The sequence below is a fragment of the Battus philenor genome, unplaced genomic scaffold, assembly GCF_028537555.1.
Source record: "Battus philenor isolate CCGP_79_NKW_IND1 unplaced genomic scaffold, ilBatPhil1.0.hap1 SCAF_26, whole genome shotgun sequence".
Classification (NCBI taxonomy): domain Eukaryota; kingdom Metazoa; phylum Arthropoda; class Insecta; order Lepidoptera; family Papilionidae; genus Battus; species Battus philenor.
This window is the reverse complement of record NW_027181689.1, coordinates 7,298,481-7,314,537: the sequence shown is the minus strand read 5'-3', so window position 1 is coordinate 7,314,537 and position 16,057 is coordinate 7,298,481. Positions and strand designations below refer to the sequence as shown.

The 16,057-nt window shown below is 30.6% G+C and overlaps 1 protein-coding gene across 1 annotated transcript in view; it reads right to left on the bottom strand.

Moving 5' to 3' along the window:
• The window catches only part of LOC137925179 (zinc finger protein castor homolog 1-like), a 114,766-nt gene extending 98,918 nt beyond the window's left edge, over positions 1 to 15,848 (bottom strand). Inside the window, exon 1 of the mRNA XM_068768575.1 lies at positions 15,781 to 15,848. The gene's annotated coding sequence lies outside the window, so the exon portion shown is untranslated. The remainder of the gene's footprint in view (positions 1 to 15,780) is intronic.
• Between the last annotated feature and the right edge of the window lie 209 nt (positions 15,849 to 16,057).

Here is a 16,057-nt window from a genome sequence, read left to right as displayed (position 1 = left end):
TAAGTGTGTTGACCCCGAGTGTGTGGCGCAGACTAGACTGTACCATATTTTGAACTTAATTAAAAATGTATAAAGAATTTATTGCGCGTCACGGACGCCTCCGTGTTTGTCGAGCTGAATATTTAATTAAAACTAATAGATAGCGATTGAAATTAAACGCCGAAACCGTTCAATTTCATATTTGGAATAAAGTGAGCGTCCGCCTAATTTCCTGTTCGCGTTGAATTAAGCTATGGGATGTGTCAAAAAGTCAAACGTATCTGTTCTTGCGGTACTAGTGATGTTAACGATGTCCAGATGTTTTATCGATAAATTGTAAATTTCAATTGGTTCACATTTTTTTTACGATACTTGTACATGATTTGATTAACGAAATGTTTTTACAAGAAATACGTAATAATTTTGTATGAAAAATATATAAAACTGCTTTTATTTATTTATTTATAAAGTTTTTGTCGATAAAGTTATTTAAAAAAATCGGTATATTTTATTTGAATATTTCCGACATTTCGTTATAAGTTATTATCGGTGCTAAAAAATGCGATAAAATCCACTAAAAATAAGTTTAAAAATACTACTCATCAGAACTACACGAAAGTACTTACGACTTTGTTTCCGAATAATAAAAGACAAATGAAATAAAACGCTTTAACGTACTTCGCCCTTTGTGAGACACAGCGAGTGCACAGCTACGGGCTGCCAGTATTTGTAATTCCTTCTTTCATATTCTTCTTATTAATGCGCTAAGGATGCGCGAGAGCATGCGTCCGACGGTTTAGTGAACGATGCATTAATGCTTCGAATGTCTTTCTTTTTTTTTTATTCAACGCCCGGAGATTGGTCATTACACATCTGAATATGCTCACAAAAAGACGGATCACGCTCATGTAAAAACTTCGAACGGCACCCGACGTAAGTAACCGGCAAACGTGCTCTTTATGCTGTTAAAATTTGAAATTTCCGGATCGATTCGAAAGTTTTAGAACGCGACGCGGCAAGTTGATTTCGAAATTCATATTTAGATTTTTTTACTTTTAATGAACGACCAATAGGCTGGTTAAACAGTTAATACACATCTAGAAGTATCGTTCCATTTAAAACAATATCTTTAAAAATGCAAAAGTATTTTTAAATTTGAAAATAATAAGAAGAACTTGCTATAAATGTTTTATATGAAGAATTAATGGATTCTGAATACGCTTATGAAAATTTATTTATCTTATGAGCTTTTTTGGCATATCTACCTGAATAGGCATCAATTAAATGGTTATAAAATGTTAATCGTGTAACAAGAACAGTATGAATCTAATTTTAGGTGGATGATTAATATATTAATGGTTATGAATATTTATTACACATATTTGCATTTTATTACATGAAGTTTCACACGTTGCTTTATCATAGATAGGGCTGTAGAGGATACGGTGGTACATGATTCATCTGAAACTGAAAATGAATCCGCATGAATCAAATTGCAGTATTGGGGAATTTTTTGAGAATTTTATGTGCGTACGTAACTAAGAATCATCTCGTCGAATATTCCTCAGTGCCTCAAGACGAAAGTCTTCGAGTAATTAACCTTAAGATTACAGTGTGGAGACCGTCAAACGCAGCGTAGGACGTCTGACCACGAGGTGGACGAACAGATGTCGTTGTTAAGTTCGTCGGAAGAGGCTAGATGTAGACCTTTTGGAAAGATATGAGGAGTCCCATGTTCAACAGTGAACATCCTATGGCTGAAATGATGATCAAGAAGACCTAAATAACTCATAAACCTTACGGTAATTTAAAATATACTTCTTAATACAAGAGAATATATTCTTAATAGAACATTAAGTTGATTATAAAAAATGCATGAATCTAATTGACGTCACTTATTGCTAGAATTAGAACAATTATCATATTTTTACTAATAATATTGTGTTCCATCTCCAGCATACGTCAGCCGTCTTAATTATACCCCACATATTCCTTAAACACGAGAATTAACCTCAATTGAGGGATCGTTCTATTTAAATTACTCCCAACGTACTACACAACTTTGTGGAAGCGTGTGACACGTCACTTTAATCTATGTGTCCCCGTGACAGATGAGATGCTGGGCGCTTAATACATTCCACGGCCTCCTTGCCGCCGTTTAACGGAATCACTTTTAATCTGTGTATGATGAGACGATTTACGACCGAACTACATTCATCTATTAACTTATTCAACATTTTTTCTTATGTCAACAGATTAAAATCCTAATGTCAATTTACGCGCCAAAAATATTTGAAGTGACGTGTCAATTTTTTTTTCAAATAAAAATACTACTTTTATAAATACGCCTAACATTTTTTCATAGCATACACAATATATAGATAATAAAACTTAAAATTTCAATTTAAATGTTTTTATTTAAAAAAAATGATAGTAGCAACGTATTAGTCAAAATAAATAGGAAGTAAAACAACATTCGTCTATTCATTTTTTAAATCAATTCCAAATATCATTTTTTTCACAAAAAATATTTAATTTTTCTAAATTAAAAATCTTGCTTTAAGACAGCTTTATATTTCGATAACATAATATTTTAATTCTGCCAAACATGTTACTATACAACAGGTATCATAAATTAAACATAAAAATAAATTACAATTGTAGCATTTAATTACATGCGAGTAAATGTATGTAACGTTTATGTTTTAGGTTTCGATATACAATTTTAATTAGTATGTCAAAATTAAAACACCTAATGGTTATATTTTATATTTAAAACAGTAACTAATATTAACGTAATAGGCAGTATTTACAGTAACTAGAACTATATTCGTGTATTAATATTTAAACGCTTTTAAACGTTCTTATTAAATCAAAACATTAACTATTTCCAAATGTCATTTTTCGCGCCAAAAAATATTTCAACTGTCATGTCAAATTCCATCAATAAAAAAACTGCTTTTATAAACATGATTTATATATTTGCATAGCATAATATTTTATTTTTGCTAAACATGTTACTATACAACATAAACAGGTAATTTAAATTGAATATTAAAATACACGTCGCCATTATAACATTTAAAAATAAAACACAACAAGATTTCGACATACACTTTAATAAGTATGTCGAAACTAAAACCCAGGCCTAACGGTTGTCTTTATATTTAAAACAGTAACAAATAGTCGTAACGTAATAGACTGAATTAATAGGAACTATAACATTTTATACATCGCAATTCAACCTTGGAATGCGTAATTAAAAAGTGACACAATTAAAGGCCAATAGACGCCGAATAGAAAAGTAGATTTTTGGCATATTGCGTAATTACCGTTAAGTTTTTTTATTCTAAAACAAACTTGTTAATCAGGAAATAAACTGCAAAGTACGTGGTTTTTATTGACAATTCCTTTTAATCAAATTCGCCGCAGAAAGATCTATGTGTCGCTTCCTGTTTTTATCAGAAATATTTTATTGCCTTTCATTAGCGAATACATTTCTATTTAATAAATTTCGTTTTTTAAAACAGCTTGAATAAATTAAAAATTATAAAACATTGGTATAATGTAATCATATATGAACGAGTCACGCCCGCCATTTTTAATAACAATGAACGTTATTGTCTCTTCTTAATTCCATTTTTAAAAAAAAATAATCCATTTCGCGTTTCATCCGAAAAGGGACCATATACATGGAAATTGCAACCTTATCCTGATTGTATTATTTATAATTTTAACTTGGCTGCGTTAGAGCAGCTGAATTCTTTTCTTGACACCCGCATAAAGGAAAATAGAACGTATATCATTGAAAAAGGATTGAAAACTGTCTGATATTTGGTTAACAACGGGTGCATGTGTGGAAGTGTGGGACGGCGATACTACAAGAAAGGGACGAGTCGGACTCACGAGTCGTCGATGTGTCTGTTTATTATGATAATTATTATACGATGACAAAATTGAATTATTGTTTAACATTAATTTTTACCAAAAACAAAATTTACTGTTTGCAAAAAATATATCATGCACTTGCGAATAATGATATAACGTAAATAAATGTATTCCAATATCGTAAAAACTTTGCCTGCGTTATTATGATGTAATGTTATAATTTTTATGTTTTATTACTTACACGTATTTTATTATAATTTATGCCGAGCATTTAATTACAACATCTGTACGATTAATATGACATTCGAAAATTTACTTACATTAATGTTAATAAATACTTTCGTATAAAATTTTCGAAAGATATTCGGCAAAATACATACACGAGATCAGGTAATAAATCTGTTATCTTCGCTAGTCTACAAGGGCTTTAGAATCAAACCTTAAATTAATTTGACACAAAAACAATAATTGTTCTTTACATAAGATTGAATCGGTAAATGTCATAAATGTCAATGTCAGGCCATTTTTTTCATATTTTCGTTGAATAACTAGGGGGGTTCTTATTTATAACTTGCCGTGGTTAAAATCTTTTATGTAATAATAATTATTTACTAAGTTTTAAATAAATTGCCTGGTTTAGTACTTATATTAAAGCTTGAGAATGAAATGCCCTGCTACTACATTAATATTGTAAAAGTGACCACAAAAAATCCGAGTTTGCTGTGGACCCTTCTCAGATTTGAAAGCCTAGTTGTAAGTTCAAAGATGCCATTATCGGGGAGGTCAATCTGATTCTAGTTTTTTATCAAATTGGACTCTTCCAGCATTCTTCTCATGACGCTTAGTGGTCTAAATAATCCTATGTGGATAGTAATGGTAATAGATGAATATTATTATCACGGAAATAAAAGTAATAGTTGACTTGAATAATCACGAATGTAATAAAAAGTAATTCCAAAATTCACTGTAACTAGCAATGTATACATCTTACAGCCATATAAATCTCCAATTTACAATTGTAACTAACAATTAATAGGCCTTACATGGGCCTGTACTTCGGACATGATAGATGGCCTGGACTGGGCATTAGGCCGCTTATGGACGGAGCGCTGAATTCGCTTTATAGACGGGTTCGTTACTAAGCAGCAATTCTTCTGTTTACCTTAGAAAGGATAAAAAATTACATATACGCTAAATTAGTCCCACTATACATATGTGCATATATATTAACATATTAAAATTTATGTTTAAAAATTATTTTTTTTTATTAATGTCTATTCATGGTGATTGGCATATAGTCTGTGGAAGCTTAAAATATATATATATATATATATATATATATATATATATATATATACATATATATATATATATATATATATATATATATATACTGTCAATCAATGTATGACGCACCCTATCCAATAATCAATGTTTTCAGAAATTATAAATAATAATAGTTAACTTAACTTAATAAGAATTTGGGATATTCAGAAAAAGTGTTTTCTTAAATCGTATTACTAAATATTAAAATTAATAAGTGATTTCTGTCTGTCAGTACAAACTTTGTACAGCCAGGAGTTATTGACCAGTCCCATACTAATCGAAAAAAAAAATATTGTAGGTATGTTAAGTAAGTCATCATTCTAAAAAGGTTAACTGTAAATATATTTAAAGGGGTGTAAAATAATTTGAGAGAACAAATTATAGTTCATTTCAAGTTTATTTATCTATTTATCCAGGAATCAATATCTTTACAAATAACATTTTCTCAATGATAACATATTAAGAAAATTAGTTTTCCACGAATTTCAACCATTTCGGACCACATATAAAATTAATCATTGTTTAACAGTCGCATACAAATCTACAAAAGAGATTAATGCATATATAACAGTGATAACATATAAAAGTTGATTGTAAATATATATAAAGGCTTTAAAGCCTTTTGATAACAAATGAGCTTTACGTTCTCCACTCAGAAGCTTTACGTCTAAAGTCATTCACTTCGTATATGAGAAATCGAAACTTATGTCCCTAGACAGCAAAAAGTGCCTATAAACGTACAATGATACTGTAATGTGACAAATAAGTCAGTTCAAAGTAGTTAAGAATTGCAATAACCCAAAAAGGAGATTACGGCAATTTCTCTTAACTTTCGAAAGTATTGAAATACACTTTTATATTTAACCAGTTACTCTAATAGGTTTCGTACTGTCAAAAGACATTATCCTGTTGCAGGCCATTAAAAAAAAAGGAAAATATGATTATATATGTAAATACGTAATTTAACAATTGCAAGACTTTAATTATAATTACTTGATTAATTAATAACCTTTATAATTATTAAATTTTTTGGGTGACGTCATATATTTGACGATTAGGGATCAGTTTTTTAATAAACTGTTGAGTTAGTACTAAAGAAAAGCGTTGTTTTTACTATTTTCCACGCATTCTTTACGTTTTTTACTGTCTATAAAAAATTTCTGAGTGTCTCGACAAAGATTTATATACATTAGTTGAATTCGAGCCCGTTCTGAAGTTATATATTTTAAATGACTCAACGCATCCTTAATGATATAGATGTCAGGTATAAAATATCCTTGTTAGTGAAGCATTGTTAATGACAACACGACTAGGGAGGACTACACCATAGACAATGGCAGGAAAGCGCTAACGGTCCTAACTGGGAATGTAGTGTCGGGTCGGTTCCTGACACGAGTCAGGTGCGAGTTAGGGCTCAGTGTGTCACCAGCTTTTAATTCCTGTATAATATTCCTTCACTATAAGCTGCTTCGCGGTATAAATATTTGATTATAAATATTGCATTCATTCCATAATGAAATATTAACATACTTTACAGGTACTAATATAGAACGGAAATTTGTCCGATATAAAGCATAAATAAAGCAGTTTGTTATTACTGGTTAATTCAAAATTAATTTTTAACATAAGGATTGATTATTACAATTAAATCAAACTTCCATTTGATGTTCATCGCCTAAGTCACTTCGATATAAATGTACCCTTGATATACATACAATAATAAAAATTACTATGTACTTCTTTCATATATATTGTATACTAGCTGTCCCTCCAGACTATACATAAATATTTTAAATAAACAGACCATTATTATTGTTGTAAATCTCTATCGCATTTCCGCGATGTGTCTGTCGGCAAAATATCCTTCGGCCAAATATCCGGGATACAATAATAACAAACACTTTCTAACAGATAGTACGTATACGAGTATAATAAAATCTGGTCAAAAGCTTTCAACTCAAAACGACGTTGTTGTATGTATCTCGATCAGTTTTGCAATCCTAGCTCAAAGCACACAAATCAAATTAATAGACATTTAACGGTATTTTAAAACGCAATCAAAAGCAAAACGCTTATTAGAGCGGGCGTTAGTATTTTCAAAATGATTTACTCGTTTCTACAAACATACCAACTGACAGCTAGCTTCTTATTGGTTTACGGCATAATAAAGATCATTAAAAATGTAAGAAACTCATTGGAACTGTCTCTCTATGCCTTGATGACCATAAAGAAACGCCAACTTTTTGTGAAATCAACTCGCCTTTAGTATCAAGGGCCGCTCGTTTCGAACCATAATCTAACCTTCAATGTATTTTTGTGTCTTTTGAAAATAACTGACTATATTATGTTAAACTAAGATATATCTACAGGGTGATTGGTAGAAGGTGTACCAATTTAAAAGGAGCTAATGTGTAGAGCATGTACTTTTAAGTAATATATGTTACGACCTATTAAAAAAATCAATGGTTTCTGAATTAATACATCATGTATTGATAGTATAGTAAAAAAAAAATCGATTTAATAATTATTAAAATTGATAATGGTTGACATTCTTTCTATGTAGACTCTACTGGAAGAGAGTATTTGCAAGTCGCATTCTAGTAGTAAAAATAATTTTTTAAGAATAATCACACTGTACTTGATGATTGTAAATACATAGGTGTTAGGTCAGTTGACAAATTAGCTAGCTATACATTCACCCTTTTTACACCCATAACCAATCATCCTGTATATCGATTTATATAATACTATACAACTCAAAAGTGTAAATTATTAAATGCATAGTCCTTAAGTCAATTCTTAAGAAAACCTAAATTATCATAATAGTTGCACCAGTGACATTAGTAAATATCAGAATTGGCAACCCTATAGTTGTTTTGCTACATTAACATGACTTATTATACATAATAATAGTTTTTACTTATTTATACATATATGTACAATCTATGAGATTGAATCGGGAATAGGGAGGAAGGTGGCCACAGCGCGCAGTACTGTTGGCTGCTGCTGTCTTAAAGTTTTGAATTGGAGACCAAGGATGGGCAAGCGCAGCGTAGGATATCTATATAAGCATGGTGGAAAGACGACTTAAATATAATAATCTCTAGTCTCTAATCTTAGAAAGGAGACATAAAAATATGTGTTAACAAATTATTCTAATAAATGTTTTCATTGTTGCAATATGAGAGGTGAAACGAGCGCGCTAGGAAATTATCGAAAGTTGAAAATCGAATAACGTGCGCTGAAAGCGCTTAAAGCGCCCCACGGCGCACTCGTCGATTTTCGATATAACAGCGTTCGAAATTTGAATGAATCACGTGACGTGAGTCAATCCCATTGTTCCGACACAATACGCCGTACTAACATTCGTCCGAGTCCAAGTAAATTAGGAAATGTATTTTTTATTGGAAAGCCTTTTGGAATTACAATTGGAAGCAATATATGATACACGTACGCGATTCCAGTTAGAACCGTGAGAGTATTTGAATATTATCGATGTTCGCCGCTCGCGCCTGCGTTCCGAAACTTTATTTCTTTTTTTTTTAATGCCCCTTCATTAAAGCGCCGTCCGCACATGTTAATGTTTACGAACCGCGTTTATTGTACCAAAAGTCAAACATTTGCATTGTTTTACGGAGAAGTCGGTGGAAAAATAATAATTTTTATTTATATAACAATCACGTTCGGCTCACATTGATTGTTTGGTAGTGATGTGACGTCATCTCCGCCCGCCTGATAAGGCGCTTCCGGTCGAAATCCTGACCGATGGGTGAATGGATGACCGAATGAACGGCGACCTCATCTGATTCGTTGAGGACGAATTTTTCCGTCGACTATCGGATGTAAATACCGCGGAGCTGCATGCAACTTGACAATGTATACTTTGTATTTATGTATGACGCACTTATGACACAAATGTATCACTTAACATAATGCAATTCAACCGTAAGTATATTTTATTCACGTACAAATCCATAAATACAATAATGAATTGACTCTTTCCTACGTATTTCTGGCATAGCCTGCAAATCTAAAATAATATATATATATATAGCTAATACTTGTAATATATTGCATATAATATACGATAGTAGAACCACGGCCATATAATAATCAACTTTTCTAACATATAACTTCACAAGGTCGAATCCAGAATAAGGAGATTCGTAGACTAACGAACATAACCGACATAGCCACACAGAGGGCAGAGGGCCCCAGGGTTCTGAAAAAGAGACCATAGACCGGCAACCGCTGCGTAGAAGGTGCTCCTACAAGATGGAAAGACGATCTTGTTGAAGTCGCCAGAAGACGCTGAATGCAAGCCGCTTCAAACCGTTCCTATTCCAAATATGAAAGGGAGGCCTATCTCAGGTTGGGGACGTACGGCAGCTTAAATGATGATGATATAGCATTACGTATTCTTTACGTACTTTTAAAACATCGTAGTCCAGAAATGATATATTGTTTTTGGGTCTATATATGAACAATCGATTTATATGTGTTTTTGAAAGTTGAAGTTTGAAGCTAATACGAATGTGGACACCTTTTCAAGAAGAAACATTCAATAGATACTAATTTAGAAGATTTCACGTTTACACATTCAAAAGGTACACAATGACTGTCACCTTTTATTCAAACTCAGTCTTAATAAACAATCGGAAACAATTCGCTAGGTCACAGATAAATAATCACATTGTATCACATACAGATACAAAGATAAACAAATATTTTATGTTACCATAACATTAGGTCATTGAAATTTTCCAGGGACTCTATTTGGCTTAAAGGTCACGATAAATAGATAATTCATTTATAATTCTTAGAAGCTGTTTTTTTTTTCATATTATTAAGTTTCCATTTTAATTTAAAACCAATTGATCGTTTCCTTATTTAAACATAAAAAAGCTTCGAGTACCGCGGTGTTGATTTTCCTCAAAATTATTAAAGTTATTGAACAGTTTGTACGTTTTTGTTGATAATATTGCAGTCATTAAGTATGTTCATACAGTAAACCCAAATTACTGGCCATACACCAAAAATAATATGAGATGAATAGTAAAAAATCTACTTTTTTATATATATTCTTAGAAACATCATTACTTGTTTATACATGGTGTATAGTTATAGGCTTTAAAGGAGGGAATTTATAGCTTATTTACTGTCAATTAGTGTATGGAAATTCCCATGAAAAAACAAGAGTTTTAGAAATAATAAATAACCTAATGCATGAAAACCGTTCTATATCTTTCTCTCCCTGCAGACTTTATATTAATTATTAGTCTGTCGCATTCCAGAAAAAAAATATTATTGTATCATATTTCAGAGTAATCACTTTATACAGAGTGAGTGGATATAGGTGTTCAGTTGCTTTAAAATTATTATTGACAAATGAGTTGAACATTCACCCGTTGAAGCTTATACATATAACTAATCACCCTGTATACCGAGTGAAATATATTTCAATAGGAAGTACCATGATCAACTTGAAAACGTCTATAATTAAAATTAGAAAAAGATTATTACTGTAAATGTTGCTAGAGTTTAAGAAAAAAGAGTGAAAAAATAATATCTAAAATATAATTCTAGTTTAGAAGATTTATTTACGAATCACCTATTTATTATTTTACACACTTCTAATATTCGTTTCTTGTCAAGCGTCATATTCCGTTAGCTCTCGTGAAAGGTGAATCTTGGACGATCGATTATTTTTTTACATTTAATAATAATAAACATAATAACCTAAACAGTTCGTTCGTCTGTCTACCGACGCATCGGTTCAGGAGTACGCGCATCATCTGTCAAGTTAGAGGTCAACGAGTCAATTCCGGTGCTCTCAGGAACGCAGCTTTATCTATTAAACAATATCATTAGACAAATATATATTATTAAAAGTTAATTATAAATTTCATGTGCAATTATGTCTTCGATTTTTATATTAACGGGATTGGTATTGTGTAAATCTGACATGCTTTTATTACGTCCAATTATGTTTTTACTGTCCATTTAAAGATTGTTCTAATTGGAATATAGGAAAATTTATTTAGAAGCATCAAAGTTTTTCTGTCAATTTAACATATAAGTTCCAATAAGCCCGATTGAAAGTTTAAAAATAGAATACACTAATACTATACTACTATTTTATATATATATATTTTTGTAATGAGCGTAAATTTCGTAAAAACTTGTGTTAAATAATTCATTTGTCACGTGAATAGTTCCGTAAGAATAAAAAAAACCAAAATTGCCTATCGTATTATTAAGTTGAAAAAGAACCTGTGGGAAGACCACATAGCGCACAGAACAGATAATTGCCGGAGCCTTAGGGTTTTTGAGAACACAGACCCGCGCACGCGCAGTAGTACGTCCATATATAACAACTTATAACATGAAAAGACGACCTTGTTAAGGCTGTCGGAAGATACTGGATGCAGTCCGCTTCACATCAGTCTTATTGTAAATCTATTCGAGAGCCCTATCTCCAGGTCTATGGGTGATGATGAAGATAATATTTGAGGTAAAACTACATATTATTCGAAAGTATTATGATTTAAATTGAAACTTGTTCATTGTTATAAAATATACATTGATGTTCATAAAAAATTTCTAGCAGCTAATACAATTTACTTAGTTGATTTTCCAATACAATTCGCTTATAATACGTTTCAAATTTCTCTTTGTATAAAGCGCGAGTGTAGCCAGCCGGGTGCCGTAATCAATTGGTCACAAGCGTAAGACACGCTCGCCGGACACGCCGTGGACCCTTTTTTTGAACATTGTTGATAGAACTGCCCGTTGTTTAAGCATTAACGATATCTCAACGGCTGCCCACTAATAGTTCTAATAGATACACAATACTTCTACACCGATTCTAAAACTCTTTTTATTTATTTAAATATCCATATTTATATCGTTTCTAACACAATAAACGTTAACCTATCTACTGCTATTATAGTTTATTACGTCGTCATCCTTTTAGCACTAGAACGTCCACTGTTGGACATAGCACTCATTGATAGACTGATAGTTAGAAGCCACCAGCTTAATAAGCTGGTCTATTCATCTTGGTCATTTTACAATACGCATGCTGGTCTATGGGCTCCATTGCAGAACTTTAAGGCCTTGGCGGCTATCTGTTCTGCGCACCATGTCTCCCACTGCTACTTCCACTTACCGCTTGGCTACATCGGTTAGTTTTATTCGTATATCTCCTGCTTCGTATATCAATTGCATAGATATATATAGTATATTGTTTTAGAAGCGGCCCGCGTCTTCCGACATTTACAAAGCTAGTACAGCTAATTTTTGTCCTTGTCACTTTGAAATACAAGGTTTTATTTAGTGACTAGATATTAAACTGTACTTTATGATCAGAGATAAAGTTATTTGCCGCCTGTGCGCGTGCTTACGTTAGAATAGTCGTAAACTTCTTAAATATTTTATATAAAATATACATCATTCGCTTTTTTAATCGCCTTATTTTCTCTCTCTCTCGGTGAAAATAAGCAACGTGAGACAACGGCTATTAAAACAATATGTTAAATTGATTTGGATTAACAGATGGACAACCATATTCATAGATCTTTTTGTTCAATATCAATTCGTTATACATAACAAAAAATATAAAGCCATCTAATACGTAGCTTTGAATATACCTTCTGTAATTGTATAAAACTTTTTTTAATTTTTGACAATAAATAACGTCATGATAATGTAGCAAAATTTTAATTTTTTAAATTATTATTTACTCTCTGTCCCTTTAAACTTTATGCTCCCAAAAGTTATTGGTCTCCCATCTTTCAAAAGAAAAAACAAAATTTATATTACAAATTTCTGAATGATCAATTTTGCGGCCTGTTTGCAAATAGGTGTGAAAGCTTTTTGTAGATAAATGAGCCATACATATGCCCCTTTATAGGTTTTACGGCTATTATTAGTAAGATCGCAAAGTGGCGTAAAGCCAAAATTTGTATTTTGAAACTATATTAAGATATACATATACAGTTGTAGACGCAAAAATAAAAATTATCAAAAAGCAACGCAATATTTTAAAAGGAAAAACGTTGATGGCGTCCACCGCTGCTCATATCGAAATATTTCTACGAAATTCATAAACGTTGCGTTGATTTGAATATTAAAAACGACGATATTCATACAACGTTCAAATATTATATGCATGCCTTCGTTTTACATACTTCAGATGAACAGGACAATAGGTATATATTGCATTTGACAGCTTATATGATGTGTGTTTCTATGAAGTACTTTATACAATAAATTTTAAGGCTTTTTCACAATTCAAATGCATTATTGAACAATAACGTGAAGAGGTCCTTATTGACATATCTATATATTACAGAAGCTATAAGATTCGCAGCAGTTTTTTCATTAATTTGTTGATATAATTAGAATATTTAACAAAACATATACAATGGTTTATGTAATTTACAAAGGGATGTATCTCGTACTGTATATACACTTGTTAATATACTTGTAAATAAAAAGTAGCCAAAATGTATCGGAGATGGCGACAATATTTTGCAATACATAAGAAAAACAAACATATAAAATCACATCTGTAATCTGTTCTTGGATGTACAGTGGATAAAACATTTCTGTTATATTAATTAATAAAATGCGGTGTTTACTTTACTTAGGAAAGATTTAAAATGTAGGTTGATGTAACTCTATTTGTGTGTATAAACCAACATTTTTATAAACAAAAACTATTGGCGCGTATTCAAAACTCTAGCTATAACATTGTAAAATAATTATGTTTTGTGGTCAAATATTCCACATTTACACTTCGTTTAAATTCCATGAGCAACTGTAATTTTAAAAAGAAATGAATTTTTTAATAAAAAAAATTGTAAGGGAATAACTTACGCCTGACTCTTATCGAATATTAATCGCGATATACGCAGTTCGCTTTTTTTTTCTTTTGCAATTAATTAATTAAACAAGTTTGTCTTTTAATTAATCACTGTTTTTGAACTGGTAATACTAAAAAATAATTTACAGGGAAAGTCACAGCGAGAAAATAATGCGTCTGTAGTTACAAAGAGCGACCGTTAAATATTTTGGACTTGGAACAGTATATATCAATATTAACTATGTGCAAATTACATTTAATTTAAAACTGACATATTACTATATGAAAGAATTGAAATATAATGTAAAAATAATTTCAAACTTCTCCTTATATTAGCTTTAGTTAATTGGTCTTTGATATATTGTCTAAATATTATCCTAAATTTAATAGCGAAGTCATATATACTTGCACATTTCAATCTTGATTAATATTTCAATACTAATATCTATTAAATTGCTATTGAATATTAGTTTACTTTATACAGGTTATACATTTATTTGCTTCATTACAATATGTAATAAAGAATAATAACATTAATATCAAAAGTTAGTACGTAAATTATTTAATTATTAGTTTTTATACTATTAAATACATTGCGCATTTCTTGAACATACACGTATTGAATACCTAAAAACACTGTTTGTAACATTTAAAAATATTGTTAAAAACAAGAGTACCATTAAAACTATTTTAAAAGATCTAATTATTTAATACCAAAATAATATAATGAAACACCATGTATAAATAAATATAATAATAATAATAAAGCTTGACGGAAGAACAATTTGTAATCCATACATTTATTAAACGTAGAAATAGTTTTAACATTTATAATACAATTATATTAATAGAATGTTACTAAAATGTTATATTATTATGGTAAAAAATGTTTAAATTCCCGGTACTTTGATATTAAATCAATTTAAAATCATTAAAAAATTTTAACAGATTAAAAATATTAATGTAATTTTACTATCGTAAATAGTATCTATATAAAATAATATAGTTCACATATAAAACATAACTAATCTTTATAATATGTATTGTTTAATAAATAAAAATTAACTTACTATATAAACACTAAGTTATAACGTTTGTTTGTTTAAATCGTGTACGTTTCGACACTACTGTATTTTCTAGCAGCTAAATGTTAAGAATACAGTCCCGCACCATTGAAGTGGCATGATCTCACAGCCGAATGACCTGCGACCCCAAAATTTCTAGATATAGTCCTTTATCGGATCTAGATTTCCGATAGTACTTACGGAATGCAATTGAAAAACTGGAAGCTTGCATTGTATCCGATCGTATTTATTATTAAATGACATTTCACTTTATCGTTTCGTTATTATTGCTCATGTGTATGGGAGAGCGAGATATAATCAAATTTTATGATAGTAAAATAAACAAAGCTAACAAAAGCTTGAAGACTAGTTTGAAAAAGGCAACTTGGCTCCCGACTATATAATAAAAGTTTAAATATAATATTTACGATGTTTAATAATTTTTTAAACTGTTTTAATTACATCGGTATTTAATTAAAATAACTACTAAAATAAAAATGAAGCTTTCAACGATATTTTAGTGGTAAGTGATAAATTAATAATCTTATATGCAAACCAATGAAAAGCTTTTAAAAAATTATGCTCCGCGGACAGCGTATAGCGTAAACTTATAAATAATATGTTAATAACATAAATATATTTCTTAAAACTCACCTTATGCTAAGACATCCAAATTTGAACGAAAATTCAGGTACCAAAAAAGTTAGAGTACACAATGTTTTTCTTTTCTATTTATCACAAACAAAATCCAAACTTTGTTCTCACTCACAGCAAAGTGCACTTTCACAGTTTTCCGAACGCAAAAAGTTCTCTTTTAATATTAAGCTCTAGCTTAAGCCTGAAAAATAAAGCTCGTGGAAATGAGACGCGGAAGAAATAACGAAAGTCAAAGATTTATCCGAACACTTAAGATATAGCAGCCGCGCGCGCT